This window comes from Hyperolius riggenbachi, chromosome 5 (assembly GCF_040937935.1).
Source record: "Hyperolius riggenbachi isolate aHypRig1 chromosome 5, aHypRig1.pri, whole genome shotgun sequence".
NCBI lineage: Eukaryota > Metazoa > Chordata > Amphibia > Anura > Hyperoliidae > Hyperolius > Hyperolius riggenbachi.
In genome coordinates this window covers 136,817,812-136,841,609 of record NC_090650.1, presented here as the reverse complement: position 1 = coordinate 136,841,609, position 23,798 = coordinate 136,817,812, and the positions used below count along the sequence as shown (strand labels likewise).

Here is a 23,798-nt window from a genome sequence, read left to right as displayed (position 1 = left end):
CAACTTTTGTGGCTATCGTAGTTGGATTTGGACAGTCCTGGTCTGAATGTATAAACTCCTCTAGCAGTTCCAAACCCACAGCTGGTGAATGGTGATCTTGTCAAGTCACAGTTCAGGGAAGCAACTAGCTGCACCTCCCGATTCCGAAACTCCCACCACGTGTGTGCTAAGCACTTCTGAGAAAAAGGAAGCTGTATAATGGCTCATGATGAGAAAGGAAGGGATGAGACTATGGCCTGTGTGTGTTTGTGTGTGATCTGGGCAATATGAACACTGTATTTGCCTACTGATAGAGAGGAGAACTGCCTGCTAGTGTTTGTACATATTTTTGGGTTCTTTCTAGTGCCTCCCCATGCTGTGTCCAAGGCTGCCAGTGCCACCCCATAGCATGCCTCAGCCTCTCAGTGCCCCCTTATAGTGCGCCCCCAGCCCATGCCTCACCATAGCATTTTCCAGCCTCCCATTATATAGAGTAACCAGAATGTCAGCATTCCCCAAATCAATTTATTCAGCATTCCAGTGTCCCTCATAATGTATCCCCAGAGTTCCAGTATCACAACCTCCACAGTGTGTCCAAGTCTTTTAAGTCTCCTGGGCCCAAATGCAATTAACTTTATCTCCTGAGTTTTCTCCTACCGGTAAGTGATATTTTCAAATTTGTCTATAAAATGTTTAAACCATCAGGAAGGGAAAAAAAATACTCGAAATAATTTTGATTTTACTTCTGACCTACTTTTTGTTACTTTTTCAATTGCAAAATGATGAAAAGTTATTTTAAATAGAAGATGAAAATGAATTTCCTAGGAGAAACTCAGGAGAAAAAGTGAATTGCATAAGGACCCTGGTCTTGCTCTACCATCCACATTCCCGTCTCTGTATGTACCATGATAGCCTTCAGCTGTGGACAAAAAATCGTATTATTGTTATTGGAGCACAACCTGTGTGAGGTTACAAAACATAGGAAATAGTTAGACTATCCACTTATTTGTTCTGATTGATGTATGCAATCACACTTGACCTTATGCCAAAAAATCTGCTTAATTACTGATGCCAAAAGAATCACGTGGAGTACCTGCCATCTTTAGTTGGTTCTCTAACGTACATGCAAATTCTTGTCTTCTTTGTCCCTGTATAGCAGAATTCCTTGCATGTCTGATAGAACAAAGCCACTTGCGCATGTCTTTTTTCCTCAGTGCATGAGCGTTTCGTATTAGGCACAACTGACAGCTACCTTACCCCGCTGGGCACACCATAGGAACCTCTACAGCTATCCACCTATATGGCAGTACTGTCCAACAAGGATTGGTAACTATGCGACTTTCCATGGCTACTCATCACATTTTTCCTGCTTGGACCTGTTTTGCTTAAATTGCATGGACAGTCATTTACTTTGCATGGACCGGTTTCAATCTGTTTTGCCTCGCTTTGCTCTACCTACATCACTACTAATGCTGCCTACTAACCACTGCCTTTCCCTGCGATTCGGGGACTTACAGTTTTTACTGTTTATTCCGATCTGACCATCCAGGTTTGGTGTTGTTGGACACATATGGTTGCAACAAGAAACTCTATTGCCAATTGGGTGATGTCAGCATGATATGATGAACTGTTACTGTGTCCACCCTGTGATTGGGGGCAAATGCATGATGGAAGATCAATGATGTATGTCCTTCATGAGACCATCAGTTGTTACTTCATGGTTGCATGACCACTACAGGTTCACTAGCCATATGCTAATTTTTTTGCAAGTACATTATTCCATGGAAGTCACAAGGTTTTGCTATTGAGCATTCATATTGAACTGCCTTTGAATCATTTGATGAGAGAAGTTCTGGGGACTGCAGCCCCATATTGTTCTGGTAGAGAAATGATGCTCAGTTTGGGGTAGTATTGGTATTTTAGCTTTTTGGGGGGGGTTTGATTTATTTCTAAATTTGTACATGTTTTTATGAGTAATTTGTAATAAAGCTACCATACGTATTTTTTCATGCACCCAAGAGCCAATTCTCATTTTCATTGTTTCTTTACTAATTTTTGTTGGCATGGTGCATGAGAAATCTTTATTTATTATTTTTCTGACAAATTTCTTTATTAGCTTAAATTCATTAATTCATCCACTTGTCCACTGATCTTTCATATTGAGATATTTATTTAATAAAGCGTTTCGTATTACTGTCTATTCGTGGACCTTACCCATCCATGCCCTGTTTGGAGGTGCTTTTACTTGACAGGAGCGAGGCCACAAAAAAAAAGCCTATTCAACAAGAGCTTTTGTCAAAAAGGTTTAGAGGAACCCAGCATGGGAAGGGTAGGCTGTAATAGGAAAGCCTCTGGACTACTCAGAGGCTTTCGACTACAGAGGTAAATATCTAGATTTATCTTTATTTTCTGCTTCAGGTACACTTAAAGTGTAACACTAAGTCCTAGTTATGCCTTCTGGATTTATCACTGTTTGTAGGGATGAATGGGGGGGCTATGCAATTACTCACACAATTTTAATTTTTGATACATCTTTTTCAGAGGGAAAATACTGGCTGGTGCTTCCTCCAAGTGCCTCTTTGACTGTCTCGTGTTGTGTTGATTCATTAAGAGGAGTTTACAGAATACAATCTGTAGTTCAAACAAAGCTGCACTTGACATCAGCACAGAAAGACAGAGACAATAGAACTGAATAAGGGCCCAGGGCTCTAAATGACAGTTTCTGTGCAGCGGACTGTAACTATTTAGAGGTCATAAGACTACTGTTATTCTAAGAAATACAGCAGGGAAAAGATAAAATTCTCAATAGTTCATTCATCTGAAGCAATCAAAACGTTAAGCCTAGAAGCTTAACCTTTGAAACCAAATAATGACTGTGGGATTCCAGTAAAGTTTTATTTAGGACAAAGGGCAAAGACACACTGGATTTATCATCAGTTTATTTTCACGACCAGGCTTGCTTGAAAGAGTACCTGAGATGAAAATGATTAAAGCATTTATACTAACCTGGGGCTTTCTTCAGCCCCCATTAGGATGTTGGCTCCCCCGCCATCCACTGTGGCTACTCCAATCATTCAATGGCCAACCGGTTTCTTTTTCCAGTCGACTCAGCCATGCTGTACTGCTCATATGCATCCCGGTGGCGAGCGCCTCAATGTGCTCGCATTGCCTGGAGTGTTCTGCTCCTCTCAGCGCCAGGTGTGCAATGGGCATGTGTGTGTGGCACAATCACAGTACAGCGGGACTTGTGGCAACTGAAAGAAGAGACCAGGCTGGCCAGCTGACGATCGGAGTGGTCCAGGAGGACAGAATGGTGACAAACGGCGTAAAAGAGGGCTGAAAAAAGCCATACATAAGTAGAAATGATTTAATAATTTTCATCTCAGGTTTCCTTTAAGTCCTGCACGTTCCTGCTAATACATAGTGGGGTTGTGCTTTTGTTAAGTAAAATATACAGACATGTAGCCTTGATCTGTTTTATTTCTCCATTGAATACGTAAATAAAAACATAGCATACCTCCCCCCTTAAAGAACATAGCCCCCGTAAGTAGAGGGGTGTGACCCCAAAACAGAGAGAAGGCATAGCTCTCCCTCTGCTTACACAGCACTGTCCCCAGTGCTGGTGGACTGAAGAGCTCTGCGTAGAAACTCCCTGGCTTGATTGGGTGCCTGATAATAGGAGTGAGAGATTATGGTGCTATTTGACTTCCTCAAAATTAGAACGAAGAAATAAGGACTCATGTTCCAACTAATGTATGGATTGGTCTACTGAGTCCCCTATTAGTTACACATTGAGAAAACCTTCATGAAATTAAAATTTAGAATCCTAATGCCAAACAGGCCTGCAGGCTTTACGTAACCCAACCAAGTAAATAAAGCAATTTCATCTTCTTTTTTTTTCTATTATGATGCTTGGGGCCCTTTTCCAATATCAGCATATGCGATGCTGAATCACAAAAATGCAAATAGCTAGCGATTTTTAAATCGCTAGGGCTTGCTAAATAACATAGGAATCGCGGTAGGTATTTTCCACTACCACAATTCGATTTTTACAAAAGCACAATCGCGCCACGGATTGATTTTTACCGCGATTTTGCTAAGCAATGCATTGCATAGCAAAATTGCGATTGCAATCGTGAAAAAAATTAGGGATTTGCGCAATCACATTCGCTAGCGTTTAGCACTAGTGCTAGCGATTGCTAGTGGAAAAGGGCCCAAATGCAATTCTTTTTTTTTTCCATTATGCTTATGGCTGATACTCCTCTATACCTGCAAAAAAAATCCAGGTCATTAAAGCCACTATAGATGTCATGAAGAATTATAGATAATTGTAAGCTTGCAAGGTCAGGGCTCTCACACTCTTCTGTGTTTTGGAATTTTTTATACATTTTATTCATATTACTTTCTTCACTGTAATTATCAATTCTGTACTTTTGTACCAATTCTGTATTTTGCACCAACTCTGTATTTTATACATTGGTGTATACCATTTGTCTGCATTATTTTGTACCCCATGTTTGTTTCTTACTTTGTACAGCACCACGAAATATGTTGGTGCTTTTATAAATCAATAATATAATAATAATTCTTCCCCTTATTGAATGTAGATATATATATATATATATATATATATATATATATATATATATATTCCACGTGAAAGACCAATATAAAGTGGTGTACACGTGAGAAGTGGATCGAAAATCATACATCATTCCAAACATTTTTTACAAATAAATAACTGCAAAGTAGGGTGTGCGTAATTATTCGGCCCCCTGAGTCAATACTTTGTAGAACCACCTTTTGCTGCAATTACAGCTGCCAGTCTTTTAGGGTATGTCTCTACCATCTTTGCACATCTAGAGACTGAAATCCTTGCCCATTCTTCTTTGCAAAACAGCTCCAGCTCCATCAGATTAGATGGACAGTGTTTGTGAACAGCAGTTTCAGATCTTGCCACAGATTCTCGATTGGATTTAGATCTGGACTTTGACTGGGCCATTCTAACACATAGGGCCTGATTCACAAAGCGGTGCTAACCCAGTTAGCACACCTAAAAGACTTTAGGCGTGATAACCATTGCACTATGCTGGTGAAAAGCCAGTTTAGGTGTGATAAGTTTAGGTGTGATAAATTTAGGCATGATAAGTTTAGGCATGCTAAGTTTAGATAAGTTTAGATCGCACGCAAAGTCCCGCAAGCAAAGCAGCGCCATTAAACTCTATGCGAAGTGCACCCGACTTTGCTAGCGCAAAACTTTTGATCAGCTGTGCACTGCGGTGCTAACCCAGTTGGTGCTTAAACTTATCATGCCTAAACTTATCACACCTAAACTTAACCTTTTGCCGACCGCGTCACGCCGGTGGGCGTGGCCGCGGCGGCAGCCCCAGGACCGCCTAACGCCAATTGGCGTAAAGTCCTGGGGCCAGCTAATGCAGGAGATCGCGCGCACGATGCGCGCGCATCTCCTGCTTGGGGGGCGGAGCTCCGCCCCGCCTTCAGTCTCCGAGCGGCTACTGCCGCTCGGGAGACTGTTAGACGGCGAGATCGCCGTCTATTTCTGTGTACAGCGCTGCGATCGGCTGCAGCGCTGTACTGGGGACAGCCGTGTCACACGGCTGTCCCCCTGGGGGACAAGAGAGCGATCGGCTCTCATAGGCAGAAGCCTATGACAGCCGATCGCCGTAATTGGCTGGCTGCGGGGAGGGAGGGAGGTAGGGAGGGAACTTTTGTAAACAAACAGTGATTTTTCAATAAAAATCACTAACAATAATATTTATATTAAAAAAAATAAACATGTGGGGGGCGATCAGACCCCACCAACAGAGAGCTCTGTTGGTGGGGAGAAAAGGGGGGGGAGATCACTTGGGTGCTGTGTTGTGCGGCCCTGCAGTTTGGCCTTAAAGCTGCAGTGGCCATTTAAGCAAAAAAAGGCCTGGTCGTTTGGGGGGTTTGACACTGCAGTCTTCAAGAGGTTAACATTCCTAAACTTATCACACCTAAACTTATCACACCTAAACTTATCATGCCTAAACTGAGTTTAGGCATGATAAAGGGCTTTTCACCAGTGTGCTAACTGTTAGCACTGCTTTGTGAATCAGGCCCATAGATATGTTTTGTTTTAAACCATTCCATTGTTGCCCTGGCTTTATGTTTAGGGTCATTGTCCTGCTGGAAGGTGAACCTCCGCCCCAGTCTCAAGTCTTTTGCAGTCTCCAAGAGGTTTTCTTCCAAGTTTGCCCTGTATTTGGCTCCATCCATCTTCCCATCAACTCTGACCAGCTTCCCTGTCCCTGCTGAAGAGATGCACACCCCGAGCATGATGCTGCCACCAACATATTTGACAGTGGGGATGGTGTGTTCAGAGTGATGTGCAGTGTTTCTGCCACACATAGCGTTTTGCATTTTGGCCAAAAAGTTCTATTTTGGTCTCATCTGACCAGAGCACCTTCTTCCACACGGTTGCTGTGTCCCCCACATGGCTTGTGGCAAACTGCAAATGGGACTTCTTATGCTTTCTGTTAACAATGCCTTTCTTCTTGCCACTCTTCCATAAAGGCCAACTTTGTACAGTGCATGACTAATAGTTGTCCTATGGACAGAGTCTCCCACCTGAGCTGTAGATCTCTGCAGCTCGTCCAGAGTCACCATGGGCCTCTTGACTGCATTTCTGATCAGCGCTCTCCTTGTTCGGCCTGTGAGTTTAGGTGGATGGCCTTGTCTTGGTAGGTTTACAGTTGTGCCATACTCCCTCCATTTCTGAATGATCGCTTGAACCGTGCTCCGTGGGATGTTCAAGGCTTTGGAAATCTTTTTGTAGCCTAAGTCTGCTTTAAATTTCTCAATAACTTGATCCCTGACCTGTCGTCTTGTGTGTTCTTTGGACTTCACGGTGTGGTTGCTCCCAATATTCTCTTAGACAACCTCTGAGGCCCTCACAGAGCAGCTGTATATGTACTGACATTAGATTACACACAGGTGCACTCTATTTAGTCATTAGCACTCATCAGGCAATGTCTATGGGCAACTGACTGCACTCAGACCAAAGGGGGCCGAATAATTATGCACACCCCACTTTGCAGTTATTGATTTGTAAAAAATGTTTGGAATCATGTATGATCATCGGTCCACTTCTCACGTGTACACCACTTTGTGTTGGTCTGTCATGTGGAATTCCAATAAAATTGATTCATGTTTGTGGCAGTAATATGACAAAATGTGGAAAAACTTCAAGGGGGCCGAATACTTTTGCAACCCACTGTATATATATGTATATATATATATATATATATATATATATATATATATATATATATATATATATATATATATATATATATACAGTCGTTTCAGGAATTCTTTAATCAGAACGTATCAGAAAATAAAAAGGTATGAAATATCCACAACCTTGGTAAATTATGAGCGCATTTATCAAAAGCAATCCATTATACATGCCTCATATGGAAGGTCAAATTGCCTATAATGCAATGCAGGACGTTTTAATACCACATGAAGGATGACATTTTTATATGGCTAGTCAAATATGTATGAGCGCAACAAAATATTCTTGAAATCTCAATAGACCAGATCCTGCCAAACACAATTTCCACAAAAGATAAAGCTAAAAGCCTGGGAGAGATTTTGCTTAAAGCCACAGTAAAATCCAGTCTTCTTACCAGATAAAAACAAACTCAGATCTTTGCTGACCTTTCATTTTCAAAAGAATGTTATAAAGGAAATGGGCTGTGTTTCTTCTGTGTTCTTGCTCTAAGAGCTGGAAATATGTGGGGCTGCCTAGGACTCCACAAGGAAGGTGTGACTGACTTCCACTGTTTGTCTGAGAAATCCTGCACAGCACATTAAATAGCTGCCTGGTCTGCAGCAGAGGCATTTAGTACAACCAAAAAAATAATATTGGAAAATGCCTTTCAGCAATAGCGGTAATTTACATGGGATGAACAATGTATGTGACAGCCAAGCAGTGTGTAGTGCAATGCTGCATGTGTGTACTGCTAACCATATATAGTACTATTAAAGAAGCTTTAGATCAGGTATGTCTGATGATTTTGATTGTTTACTTGGATACTGCTATGCTTTCGGTATTATATTGAATTGTAATGCTGATTTGACCACTGCCACCTCTAGTTTTTCTTCTACCGCATGATGGAGTACAAAGCAATAGGTAGCATCATTCAAGCGCCATGTCTGCCTGCACATAGCGTCCCAGAGAAGGGGGGGTGAGGATGTTTTTATCCTGATCAAAATACTGTTTAGATTAACACATTTGGTCAGATTTAATGTTTTATCAAGGTTAATGTATAATATTAAAGACATATATATGGTGGCCTTAAAGTACACCTGAAGTGAAAAGGATATGGAGCCTGACATATTTATTTATATTTAAACAATCATTTCCTGGCTGTCCTGCTGTTCCTCTGCCTTTAATACGTTTAACCACAGACCCTGAACAAGCATGCAGACCAGATATTTCTCACATGTTTGTTTCAGGTGTGTCATTTGGACACTACTGATGCATAAAAGATTGGCAGAATTCCAGGCAAATGGTCATGAGCAGCGCCGCCCCCCCCCCCTCACACACACACACACACCGTGCCCCACCTGAGTGCCCCCTCCCTTCCCATTTAGAAACATACAGTTAAAGGGACTCCGAGCTCATAAAAAAAATTAAAGTTGTACTCACCTGGGGCTTTCTCCAGCCCAGTGCTGGTCGGGAGGTCCCATGACGGCGTCCTGGCTCTTCTCCTACTCCCCGCTCCGGAATGGCTGACAGGCCGCAGCCCGGGCGACACTCGGCAGAGTGTCGGGCTGCAGCTTCCGCGTATGACGCGGCTGACGTCACACGCCGGCCGCCTCACGTCATCACGGCGGCCGGTGTGAAAGTACTGCGCATGCGCGCTTTAATCGCGCATGCGCAGTACTTTCACGCCGGCCGCCGTGATGACGCGAGGCGGCCGGCGTGTGACGTAATCCGCGTCATACGCAGAAGGAGCAGCCCGACACTCGGGAGAGTGTCGCCCGGCCTGCGGCCTGTCAGCCATTCCGGAGCGGGGAGAAGGAGAAAAGCCAGGACGCCGTCGTGGGACCTCCCGACCAGCACTGGGCTGGAGAAAGCCCCAGGTGAGTACAACTTTCATTTTTTTTATGAGCTCGGAGTCACTTTAACTGTTTCCAGGCTCCAGCAGTGAACAGGATAGGGTCTGTAAAAAACTCTCCATGTCAGCCTGAGTCTATGTAGGCAATAAGTAAACCAAGGGTATATATCTCACAATCCTTGCAAGATCCCTTGTGATAATGTATCTGGATTACACTTATATTTGCAGAAAAATCGCTCTACTTCCTTCTGATTATTTGTCCTAACATTGTCAGTCAACAGGAATAGAGTCTGAAGAATGCACTTACTTACTGATTTTCTTTTACATTAGCTAATAAACTAGAGCTTGTATTTTACAGACAGGAAGTTTTGAATCAGGATAATAATTCTGATTCAAAGCTTCCTATCTGTAAAAATACAAACTCTAGTCTCCAGCAATGCTTAGCAACTAAGATACAGTAGGTGTTTCTATCCCTCCTGCCTCTTCCCCCTCTCCTTGCTTGTAGAGTCATGAGACACAGGCTGGGGGCTGGAATTATTTATCTGTGATCTGTCTACACAGGAGCAGCTTGCTAGCAAGTAGGGATTAACGCATGCTAGTAAACTAGCAAAAGTACATCTGTAGATAACTTTTCTTCAATAAAAGCAACATCATTTGGACAATCTGCTCTGCTCAAAAGCCTGTCTGAGTTCTGCTTGTAATGTTTACATTTGGTTCCACTCATTGCTGAACTAGTTAGCCTTACTTTTATCTCCTGAGTTAGGCAGAAAATATGTAATGCTCGCCATACACACATCAGTTTTGATCACTCAAGTGGGCCCCATTAGCCAGCCATCATGCCTCCTTTGTGCCTCCCCCACCCCCCCCCCCCCTCCACACACGCACAAGTTTGAAGTTGGAGCCACCATTGCAACTGGTATTGATTAAAAGGAAATAAATATGGCAGCAACCATATGCTTCTCACTTCAGGTTTACTTTAAAGCGGGATTGTCACCATAAAAATCAAATTTCAACAGCAACTGGTCTGAGTATATTAAGTGATAAAGATGCAAATCTTGTATTCAAAACTTTCAAAACTTTTTCTGCTGTTATGATTTGGAGTTATCGCATACTTAAGGAGCACTGGCCCTTTAGTAGTCAGTGCCAAACAGTTGCATGCGGGGGGTTCTTTTTTCTATAATATATTCCTCCTCTTCCATTTATTTCCCTGCCTAGCTGCCTATCTGAAACACGATCCCCTGCTAACTTGTGTTTACAAGAAAGACTGAGATGACTCAGCGATTGGAGGCGAAAAGAAAAAAAAGTAAAGGGCAGAAATGACATCAGGATTTAGCCTAAACTGTGGGCAAAAGACATAGGGCTTGATTCACAAAAGAGTGCTAACTGTTAGCAAAGCTGTTTTCGCGCGCAAATAAATGATTTTGCGCACAAACGCGAATTTCCGCGCGAAATTGTTATTGGTTTTGCGCGCAAACGCGAATTTTTGTGTAAAAACGATTTCGCTCGAAAATTCACAGTTGCGCGCGAAACCATTTAATTGCGCGCGAAAATTCACGATCGCGCGCAAACGCGAACATTTGCGCGAAAACGGCCGTGCTAACAGTTAGCACTCTTTTGTGAATCAAGCCCATAGTTCCCACCAGGAACAGAATTTTCTTCATTTGCTATATTACATTCACTGAAATCAAAACGTAGACAGTACAATACATGTGTTGTGTAGGTCTGACCAATGCTGGTATCCATCACTAGAATAACTGTATTGCATTACCTGGTGTTATATCTATCAGCATTACTATTGCTGGTGTTATACATAGTATACAGCCACAATTCTAGCATCCAGTATTTCTACAAGCATTATACCGAACAATATTATTATAGCATTACAACCATATGCATAACACCGCTAGCAGTAGAGGATCTGCCCCCACCACAGAGGTAATTGCTACATCACTCAGGAGTGGGGCAATCCCATTTTCCACTATGGGATTCAGGGTATGGCCAGCAGTATTGGGGAATATGAGAAAAATACAGGCATATATCCGTATTAATTAACAGGATTTAGTGACACCGCTAGCCTCACAGTGATTAGCACTGGTAGTTCTGTTTGGATTTGCGGGTCTGGGACAACCACTCTTAAAGTAAACCCAAGGTGACTCTAAGGTGAAAAAACGAGATACTTACCAAAGAAGAGGGAAGCCTCTCTGGATCCTCAAGAAGCTTCCTCTGTCCTCCTGGAGACTATTCCGGCTTCCCGGGACCCTCCTGATGATCGCAATCAAGCTCCTCTTCATGCACACGAGTGGGCGTGCTGCACCTGCATGAATACGGCTGCACCTGCATAGTAATAAAGAGCTGCTCAAGCACGAGTGGCTCCGGCATACTGCCCAGCAGATGTATTTGCACTGCACAGTAGACTGTGCATGGAGAGGAGCACAATCACAATCAGAAATTCAACAAGCTCTTGTTTGATTTCTTTTATGGGTCTGCATGTGGCGATGGCGAGGGCCAGCAGGACATGGGAAGCCTCTGCAAGATCAAGAGGCTTCCCTTTTCTTAAAGTGCACCTAAACTGAGAGGGAAATTGATATTTCCTTTTAAACAATACCAGTTTCCTGGCAGTCCTGCTGATCTCTTTAGCTGCAGTAGTGGTTGAATCACACACCTGAAACAAGCATGCAGCTAATCCAGCCTGAATTCAGTCAGAGCACCTGTGTCTAAGTGACACACCTGAAACAAACATGTCAGAAATATCTGATCTGCATGCTTGTTCAGGGACTGTGGCTAAAAGTATTAGAGGCACAGGGTCAGCAGGAGAGTCAGGCAACTGGTATTATTTAAAAGGAAAAATCCATATCCTTCTCAGTTTAGGTTCGCTTGAAATAAGTATTTTGTTCTTTTATTAATTTTGCCTCGGGTACTTTTGTTCATTTTGTTCATTTAACCATTTGTTAGTACTTGTAGTGTTAGTCTTGATCCTGAGCACTTGCAAGCATCACAAGCTGCCTGACATATCTAATTTGAGTACATACTGCAGCACCGCTGCATGAGTTGGGCACCGGGTGGTGATGCGCAGGTATGGGGGTGATCTAAAAGCACCCATAAACAGAAAACAGCAGATGTGTGTGGTACTTCCTATTTGGCTTAAAAGTGAGCTAAGCGGATCACGCATGTGTGTACAATCCGTGACCATGCACCACCATATGCTGCATACCACTGATCTAGTGGTACGCAGCATCACCAAGCGTCAGACTGACGCGAAACGGCCGTCACTCCACCCCCTTAGTGCCTACCACCCACCTCCTGTACCGTTGACCTTGCTGCTTCTGGACATGTAAGCCTTTTTTAGAGTTACACCGCTATTGCACTTGTTATGCAGTCGAGTGTTTGATGCTGCCATTAATTTATACTGTCACATTGCTACAATAAATCTGTGGGACGGAAGGTGCACGCTTGCTCCTCTTTTTACTTGCTAGTAAAAAAAAAAAGGTGATCTAAATGCACCATGAGGGAAAAAGCAAAAAAAAAGCAAAGAGACAACAGGAGCCCCAGTACATTATAGAGACTATAATAAATGAAAAATGTAGAATGTGCTACTCACACAGGGAGGTTGCAGACGGGCAACCAACCACTGCAGGCAGGTGGAGATGAACAAACCCAACTCCACTCGGGTATCCAGCCCAGCTGGATGCGGTCACGCCCTGATACAAACTAGCTAAATGGTTCCAAAGCGTGGCGGAGCCACTAATGAGCATAATAGAACACACCTCCCAAGGAAGCTGAGAAGCACAAAAGGGGGAAAGAGACACCATCATTAAAACTAGGTTGATAACACATAAAATAAAAAAGTGAGACAGCTTACCTCAATGAAAACAAATTCAAGAAATGAATGAACTTTAATAGGCACTGGCATAGGCCCATGAAACGTGTTGCAAGTGCATATTGGATTCATTAATTACATGAATTTGTTTTCATTGAGGTAAGCTACCTCACTTGTGTGAGGTGTTTTAACCTAGTTTTATTGATACCCTGGGTGCCTCTTTCCCCTTTTGTAGTAGGTGGTGACGCTAGTAAAACATATTGGTAATTTACATTTCCAATATTTTACTTTGCACTTACCTAGCACCCATCCCCCTCCTGGTGCCTAAAACTGACCCCCCACCTAATGCTCACCACTAACTCCCATTGTAGTGCCTAATGCTGGCTACACACAAAACTTTTTTCTGCTCGATTTTCCATCTGATTGTTTTTTCCGCTTAATTTTGTGCTCGATTCTCTTATCTTCTACTTGTTTTTCTTATCTTTTTCCATTCACTTCTATGATAAATCGACCCCAAAAAACAATCGGAAGAATTATCGGACATGTTGGAAGTTATCTATCGAGCCCATCTATCAAGCGGAAGAATGTATGGTGTATTCCCAGTTTAAAACTAATCCTCCCACCTATTAATGCCTAGCACTAATAATCCCCTCATCCCCTCAAGTGCCTAAAACTAATACATTTCTAACTAGCCCTGGCACCCGAACTACTGCTAGCTGTAGCCGATTGTTTACAACCATTACTTCCTATGTAGTAGCCGTTCAGCTTACTAGTTGAAGCGGGTGCCCAACTCACCGATTGGGCGGACGATTACCGATAATTAACTCAGGCATCTATTAGAAGCTTGCCGATCCCCACGCCTAAATGTCCTGATCTACTTAATGTGCTCATTATCATGAGTTGAGAAGTTTTCTTTAATGCTTGTGCTATTTCTCAAAGATATCCCTAACCTTTAGACACTAGCAAATAACATCTTGAGACTGTTAATATGAGAGCTTCCATGGAACACAAAAGCAAATATCTATTGCAGTTGGAGCCATATATAGCATAATGACTAGCATTAAATGTAGCATTTTCAGCTCTAATCATGTTAATCCTCCTACATAATCTGACATAGTTATGAATTGTGCCAGCATTATGTAATTAATTTAGCAGCCCAGGAGCCTGCAGAGTATTGATTTTTGGATTCATGTGTATTAGCACACACACAGGCTTCTTGTGTGCATGAGTGTTATTGATGGGAACATTGATGAACCCTCTACAGTGAACACAATTTATAATCCAGAAAGTAGATTTTTGTTACTGTACAAGCTGCTTATCCAACCTTCCCACATATTTCAGCTCAACGCTCCTGAATGTTTTACTTCCTGTGATTTAAAAGGCTAACATTGTAGTGCCTGCTGCTAATTGGCTTGAAAATCATACTAGCATGGCCACATATCAACTTAAATTAATTTAAGTAATTAGAAGCTGCATCAAACTAGACATTACACATACCACAGGTGCATCTAATAGAGCTTAATAGGTCACTGTGACATTACAGAAAAAGAAACACACACACAAAAGTATAGATTTCTTTCTAGCAGAATATAATAAAAAGAAATTGAAGATGATGCCTTAAACCTCATTCGTGTGTTTAATGCCTGTTTTATCCAAAATGTTTGCAAGTTTTTGCAGACTTCACTTTATCTCGTATGTCACTAATATATAGTGACATATGAGACACTGCATTGCCTCACACAAAACAAGTGCAAAACCAACCTATTTTTATTCTGTATTTCTATGATAATTTCGAGTAAAGTATAATGTGGTGCTTGGTGTTCTGTAGGCTTCTTCCTTTTGGTGCTCCTTTTTTCCCAGATCATATGTCCAGGAGCCCTTGTGGCACTTTCTATGCTGGGAAGACTACCAAATAACTTAAATTAAGAATTATGGAACATAAGTCCTGTATCAGTACTCATAACCCTGTCTCATCAGCTGAAGTTTCTGGTTCTGAAGATTGCCCATTCAAATAGGAGAAGAAGTAATCAAGTTACTCTATTTAAAAGGAGGGAGGTCTTTTGGATTAAATATGTATAGACACTTTTCCCTTTAGGAATTAATTTGGAATATGATCTTATTGGTCTCAGTCCAATGGCCTTGCTGCTTTTGTACATTTTTCTAGCCTAATATTAGCTTCATTTTTGTGCTTAGCATGTATGTCTTGCTGAAATTTTTTAGTCATTCTGTGTCTGTTTATATCCTTAGTTATTTGCTGACCTCTTGTAACATATTTGTTCTCATGTGTTCACTATGATGATAAGAGTCTTCAAACACACTGACAGAAAGCTTTTAGCCAGAATTATTAGCACTGTATTTCATTGACCATCTGTAACCAGGACATTTGGCACCAGTTTACATGAATGGATGGTGGAGGTGGGTATACTGCCTGTCAACTGTAACAATGTGAAGAACTAGAGTTTGCAGGTAGACAGAAGCACCTGGAATGTCTCTGTATGATTATATCTTAGGAAGTAGCAAGCGCCATCCAGGATTTACATATTTACCACATGTCAGGCGTCAGCACCAACCACACCTATGAACTTCCTCATTCAGTTACATTAACCAGCTGCTGAGTTATGGTTTATTCCCAGCTGCTGGATGGCTGAACCACACTGCGATGGCATAGCTCAACAGTCTATGTGAACTGGGCCTTATCATGGGCAAGCTGCAAGCAAGGTACTATCGGTTTTAATTCCAAGCAATGGCTGTTTAAATAGTAATCTGCTACTTTGGCAATGTACTGTATTTTCATACAGATAATTAATATGTGAATCATCAAAATACTAACCAGTGCTGGAGCTCAATAATAATAATTAGACATTATGGATCTTGTTCTATTAAACAACTATCAACTATTCTAACCCTAAAATGAACTGACATGTCATGTGATCCTACACTGGGCGCTATGGCATAGTATTCTGAATTTTATTAGGGGTTATTCCATTACTTCCACAGAGACAACATACAATATATGAATGCGACGACTATGGGAATCCTTGCAGCTGTTTAATAATAAATATCATACTAGTCATTGGACCACTGACATCTTTGTAAACATTGTATACTGTCTCAGCAATTTTACTCATATTTCAAGAAAAGAAATGTCTAACAGATTCCTGTTGGCCATTACCTGGGCAGCTAAAACATTTCATTTGCTCACTTTATACCCAGGAACAAATATGGCTATTAGCTGATGCAAATGAGTGACAGCAATAGAAACCAGGTAGAAAATCTACCTGTTCCAGGTTCTACATATTATTATTGATTTATAAATCACCAATGTATTCCATGGCACTGTACAAAGTAAGAAACAAACATGAGGTAAAAAATAATACAGACAACAGTATACATCAATATGCAAAATACAGAGTTGATACAAATTGTAGAATTGATACAAAATACAGAATTGGAAATTACAGGGACAAAATTGATATGAATAAATGTGTAACAAATCCCAAGACACAAAAAGGTGAGAGAACCCTGCCCTTGCAAGCTTACAATCTAAAGGACCTTCCTTTCTTCATTGTTGTCTGTGTTCCCATTGAAATGATTTAAACAAATTTATTTTCTCAAAATTGCCTCATGTAAGGTCATTTGCAAGTACATCTGCTCCTAAAACAAAATGATAGGAGCTGGGCCGCATGCCTAGTAGTGTAGGAAGGCATACACACATATAAGCCATGGCTAGCAGCATCTATGTACATCAATGGCTTAGGACAATACTAAGCAAAATAAGGTCAGAAAATGTTATAATTCAGTTGTCATTAAATAACTGTGATCTGCATTATACAACAAAACAGAAGGGCTACTTTAAATTAGAGGGGTGCATTTGCTAGAAGCAGCAGCCTATACTGTAGGTTGGATGGCATTTGCTGGAATGCTGGAAAATGGTAGACTAATTATCTGTTTAGATAAAAGGCTACAAAAACAAAAGCTGTTTCTTGGTTTTGTCTAGTCTGACTCATGGACATATGATGCTGTCATATTTTTCTCAGCATCCCCCTTTCCAGAGGAGCTCAGTAATCAGTTTAAGCCTCCACAGGACTTATGTTACTGTTACAGCATCATTTTTCCAGTGAGAATGTAATGCAGCATGTTGTTAGGGGGGGAATAAAAGTAATCTTTTTGCATCATTATTTATTTCATTCAATCGTTCAAGAATATAAACTTGCATAAACATAACATACTTAACGGCTTGTCATACAATGTTATACCATAATGTTCAGTTCTCACAGCAACTAAAGATGAGCTATGCAGTGCTGAGGCTCTTGGTAGCTTCACATTCCACCGAATCATTCTCATTCCCCACAAACCCAGTGTCAGGTGAAATTATTAATTTGTTTTATAAGATTTAGTATTTTAAATATATATATATATACATATATATATATATATATATATTTTTTTTTTAAATGTGATATTTGTGTGGATAATTAACAGCTGGCTGTATTTGTAAGCAGGGTATTAATTTATTTACATTTCTATTATTATTAATATATATATATACATATATATGATTGCTAGATAACATTAGAGCCTGTTTAACATACACCTTGGGCCCGTATGCAATTAACTGTTTCTCTTGACTTTTCGCCTAGGTGATATTTCACACCTTATCAATAAAATACTTTTAAAACCACCAACACAAAAGAAAATACTACCAAAAATGTTGTAGTACTATTTTACCTACTTTTTGATACTTTTTTTTAATTGCAAAGAGCTTAAAGGGTATTATAAAGAGAAGATGAAAATTATCTCCTAGGAGAAAACTCAGGAGAAAAAATTGCATATGGGCCAACATTTGCAGACTTTAATCCTATATTGTTAGAGGTCTCTTTATAATGGTCATGGTCTAGGGTGATCTTTTGTTCTTTTGTCCAGTAAGCACCTTTTGCACTTCAAAATTCTCCTCATTCTTTTGAAAGCAGCACACTATATGGATTGGGTACAGTGATTTTTAGTCCTCATCCTTGAAATTATCCTTGCATCACAACAGGACAATTCATGAATTGAACTCTTCTTTCAACTTTGGGAACACTCCCTCTTGGGTCCTTATTTTTGAACTTATTTCCAGTGCTGGAGTATTTAATTAATGATGCCACTAATCTACTTTACAATTAACCCTTAGGACCCTTTCACACCGGGGCGGTGCAATATTTTTACCGCACCCCACCACCGAGCAATGAAAGTCTATGTAGACTTTCATACTTCCGCGGTATGGCGTGACGGAAGTGAATTTTTTGCAGCATGCCTGACGCAGGTCTAAAATGAAGTTACCGCACCTCTTCTGCATCGAGCTGCGGTGACCTGCGTCGGCCCAAAAGTCGTTAGTCTATGGCGACGCGGGGATATTTAAAAAGTTGCTGATGCGGCGCACATGTGCGGAAGCGTATAGTTACAATATACTTCCATGAAATTCTGCATACCCGAAGCAGGAAATGACCACAAGCGCGCATCACTTCCTGCTTGGCCCGATGCCAGATGGGGAATCGTAGTAACGCGGTATTCCCCGAAGGCTTGTTTCTGGCGAAGAGATGCGGTGTGGTGGAAGCAATGCACCGCATCGCTGCTGCCGGTTTACAGTGTGAAACTGGCCTTAGACTGATGCAGGCATCTATACGTGTTCTGTGTATTTGCGTTCATATGCTAGCGACGTGTAAAGGCATTCCAGAGCAAAACTACCTCTGCCTACAGTGGACATCTATAGGCATTTTGTTTCCCAATATTCCTCTGCCACGGACATCTAAAAAGCATTTTTTTTTTGTACAAGTTTTGGCTTAGTGCCAACTTTCTTCTTTACTTGAAATATGCAAATAGTTCATTCAAGATTATGCAGAATTGTTGAAATGTTACTGCAAATCTATGCAGCTTGAAAATTGCTTTCACTGCAAAATTTGATTAGTCCATTTCACAATAGATTTTAATAATAATTAGCAAAATTCTGTATTATAATAATTAGCACAATTCTCAATTATCTCAAATGTATTTGCACCTCAATGACTTCCCTACTGCCTAATGTGGACATTGCTACATGTAGATTTGGGCAAGACGTAACAATAATAATAATGATAATAATAATAACAATAATAATAATAATAATAAAACACACATTTGTATAACACTACTATCAGATTCAAAGCGCTTGTGAGGCAGCCACTAGAGACGCACTTATTATTAAAGGACTTACGAGGCCAAATTAGTGAAAAAAGTTAATTACCTGCATAATCTTTTACGGCACGGAAAACGCCGTCCACGCCCTCTGTGCCGATCCGCTGGGTCCCTCCGCTCATTAGCCCCCCGGGCCGGCTCCCGACCCCACGGCCCGGGTCGGGCTCCCCTGCCTCTCCCAAAATGGCCGCTTGCTCTGGCCGTGGCTGCGCAGTCCGCATAGCCGTGAGTGCGGCTGCGAAGCTCTAGGGCCAACCTCCCCGATCCACGCTACGTAGCGTAGCGGACTGCGCAGCCGCGGCCAGAGCAAGCGGCCATTTTGGGAGAGGCAGGGGAGCTCGACCCGGGCCGTGGGGTCGGGAGCCGGCCCGGGGGGCTAATGAGCGGGGGGACCCGGCGGATCAGCACAGAGGGCGCAGATGGCGTCCTCCGTGCCGTAAAAGATTATGCAGGTAATTAACTTTTTTCACTAATTTGGCCTCATAAGTCCTTTAAGCAATAGCAGTGTAAGAGAGTCTTGCCCAGGGACTCCTTACTGAATAGCATACTGGCTTACTGAATAGAAAGAGTCAAGATTCTCCTATGTCAGAGGCTATTCCCTTAACCAGTACACTATCCAGCCAGTGATGGATAAACACAGTTCAAGCATAGGTGGCACTGGTCGTGTAGAATTAAAAAGAAAAAATAGCTGCCAGTCTAAGGGTTAAAAAGTCCTGAGTTGTTTTCTTTATAGCTTTGTAGCTCTACACAGACTAAAAGTAGTATAAATGAGCTATGGCTCATTCACATTGGCAGTCTTGCAACTAAAGATGCACATAGAGATTACAAAAGCCAGTTTCAAACACCTTCAGCTGGGAACAGACCACGATGTCTATGGGTTTCATTATCTGGAGGATTGCAAATCAATCTGCAAGGTTCGGAAAACTTGTGTGATTGCTATTGTCTCTCAAGTTGTATTAGTCTTTACTAAGCATTCCCCTTTCCATAGCACGAACAGGAGCTGCTAAGTTCCTATTAACTAAACAGGGCCCCCCAACATTCAAACCCACTTACCGATTACCCCCTTTTTTATGTATATTCTGATCTTTGATCAAAGCAACACTTATATCAAACTGATGAAAAATATTAGTCGGCCACAATAAAATATGAAATGGTGATGAGTTTGCATGACAACTCTGTTTCAATGTCCTCTTACTGAGATGTATGCCCAGCAGAGTGTGCTTCTCAATGAAGTCCCGAGTGTCTTCATTTCTACGTCTAAAATTGATTTGTTCTTTGGTATACTAGCAACCATGTTATACTTATTTGTTTTTTTGGAATGAAGTACTTTGTACATCAATGACTTAGATGTCACATTGCATCCATGTCAATTCCAGATCTTCGTGCCAGCTATTTGGACGTAAGTGAAAGTTCAATGGAGAGCGGAGGAGCACATGAAACTGAACTGATGACACATCCAGAATTCACAAACATCAAACTGTGCCCCTGGGTCATAACAGCACCACAAAGTATCTTCTCTGTATATTGGTCATGTAAAAAAAACAGTGCTGAAAAGCGAAATATTTTCCTATGTGGATAAGACTTTCACGGCTAAAAATGATATTAAAGGATAGATTACTTAGTTGTTTATGATTGATTTGCTCTTTTTACACTATCAATACCAGTGACTTTAATTTCAGAGTTACACAGTTATCTAGACACTAGGAAGACACATGCCCATCAAAACACTATCAACCCCGATCCTCTTTCCTCTGGCAACCAACTCTAGTTCAGTCTTTCTTGGCTTCACAAGGCAGGCCAGTAAATATTTCTTTCTCTTTTCTAATGAAACTGTTTAAACGAAAACAACAATATATTTCTGAATAATTATTTAGGCAGCAAGGATGTTATCAAACTTTATTACAGCTTATTATTTGCTTGTGTTATGGAGACAAACAGGTGAGACAACCGCACTAGGATGAGTGTCTATAGTTAGCTGTCAATAGATAGTCATAACTTGGGCATGTCCGCAAATGATCATCCTTGACTTGTGAAACAGAATTTTGGTATTTTTACATAATTTTAGATGTTTATCACTCTACCCTTAGAAATGAAACATTAATTGTAAAATAATGGGGTTCTGCCAGGAAGGTAATATTCAAATTCTGCCTGTAGCTTCCTGTGACAATTACACAAACCTTTTAAATTGGTCTACAAACCATACAATTACTTGCAAGGAAGCTAGATTTAATAATTGGACATAAGGTTGTGGGACAAGATCTGAGTTCGAAGCCACCCACTACAGCAGCACACCTTAATCAGCCACCTGGCATCCCCAAACATGAAGCGGAAAACTCCACATCAAGCAACATAACAAAGATGGCGCAACATCAAAATCAAGTAAAGTGCCAGGTGCATCATACATCTAATGGTGTGCCTGCATCATAACATGGGAGGAAGAAAAACACTAAGCAGATCAATCACACAGGAAGCCCAGGGCAAAATATTACAACCACAAGATATCTGTGGATGCAGACCAATAGCCGCTCCACTGTTTAAACAAAACAAAAAAATCCATAGAGATGGTTAAACAAAAAGGGCAGAAACATGTGTTCATCGGCCAGGTATGCTGCAAGTGAGGGTCACACAATCACCCTCAGAAAACACCCCACATACTGTACTAGAAGTGTAACCTCTAAATACATATCTATTATTAGTAGAAATAATAAAGAAAAAAATTGAAAGGACAAAATATCCCAATAGGGCCTACCACCCAAAACTAAAATGCTAGTATTTTTCTATCTATCACCTGGGTTCTCAAATCTCAATTGTGAAATATTATGCTTAAAGTTAGTAAAGTGCTCTTTTGGCTATGAAAGAATCCAAGCAATCCAGAGTCCTCCCCCAAGAAAAGTACCGGTACCCCTTGCTACACTTTTCCCAGCACTGAGTAGTGTGGTCGAATTTTCCCTGAAAAAATAAAGCAACCTTAACAATGAATCCTTATCCATGTATCGGTGGTAACATGAACGTTTTTCCCAAAGGCATGATCCAGTGCCATACACAGAATAACAAGTTAACAACTATGTGTTAGTGTAGGCAAAGACCCTGGACAATAGTCATGGTTTTTGATACACAAGTTAGGAATCCCCTACTCAACTCATGGAAGGCATCTATGTTTACAAGTTGAAAAAGAAGCTGCCAACAGCTTGGATGGTTTATAATTTAATTTTTGAGTATGAGAGTGAGTGAGAACAAGAGACATCTATGATTTCACCAGCATGATGGTTGGCTGGTGTGACTGGGAACCAGGATACTTCAAGGCAAGGCTAGAAGAAAGTGAAGAAACTAAAGAACTTGATACTAAGCTTTCCTGACTGTTATGCTCTCCTAATGCTTGGCTGTCAGCTGTCAGTCAATGTTAGCAGGCCTAAGAAGTAGGTGACTCACAGATATTATGTTCTACAGCATGGAGTGAGTTGAAAGTAATTCAGAATGATACACAGAAGAAAATCACACACTTTCCACCTGACCTATGCAATATAGCCCAGACTGCCAGTGCCAGAATCCAGCAGGGACACCACTCGTGCATACACTGGAAGCCAACTAAATTGGAGATGGCACACAAATGGCTCAGCAATCAAACTGTATTTTTTGCAAATTGCAAATCGCAATCGCTTTCTGGAGTGATTTCAAGAGCGATAATGCAATGCAAATGTAAAATCGCAATCACATAAAAAAATTAATGAAAAATTGCAAGGGCTGGAGTTTGTGATAGCGATTGCTAGTGGAAAATGGCCCTAACTGCTGCTATCCTCATGAACTGGTGTTACTGAGTCTGCCTGTCATCTTCTGATTTAGAGCTCAGCCTAAGTTCAAAATAAGCAGCAACAGCAGCATGTATTGACTTTTGCTAAAGGCTCTGCAGTTCATTAGGACATTAGGAGGACAAAAACTGCTTTTCCTTCATTTGTTCCCAGAGGACTGCATCATCTTGGGAGATCAACGAAATCTGTTGTGGATCTGGAAAAATCAGGAATTACGGTTGGGATTGCTTGGATAGATGGTGGTGGTATTTTACTGCACTGTAGTACTGATCGCTTTGGTGTACATTGTGAGTTGTGAGCTCTTCAAAGCTATTAACTGTGTTTTTAGAGGGTGTAGAACTTTATTTTTTGGGGTAAAACTTAATGACCAAATCTCCCGTTTCAGGCAGGCTAAGGCACATTGTTGGTTGGCAGCTGCAGATGGTGTGTTCACTGCCATCAGCTGCTCCTGTGCACTGGCCAGGCACTTCTTAGTAGTAAAGAGGCTATTATCTGGGCATGACCACAGTTACACTTAGACCTAACACAAGCACTGTCCCTGTTGCTGGGTAACAGCATGTGGTGTACAAATACTGTCATTTAATAGCTTTAAATTGCAGCCTGAAAGCACTCAGTGGCTGGAAGATAGGAGGCTGAACTGCTCAACAAGCACACAGTTGAGACTCCTGTGTGAAAGAGGTCTACAAAACACAAACATGTTCAGCTAGGAAAATATTATAAAGAGGAACCATAACAACATATATTAGAATGCAGTCAATTAATGCTTGCTTTAGCTATATATTGCTGTATATTGGTATGTAGCCCCACCCTCCATGTAAGGCTTATCCTAGGCGCTTTATTATGCAGATAATACCATATTAAAACTGTAATGAA

General features: G+C 41.2%; 1 protein-coding gene across 3 annotated transcripts in view; it reads right to left on the bottom strand.

Moving 5' to 3' along the window:
• MYRIP (myosin VIIA and Rab interacting protein) overlaps positions 1-23,798 on the bottom strand; it is a 533,041-nt gene that overhangs the window by 400,746 nt on the left and 108,497 nt on the right. The gene's annotated exons all lie outside the window — the stretch shown is intronic.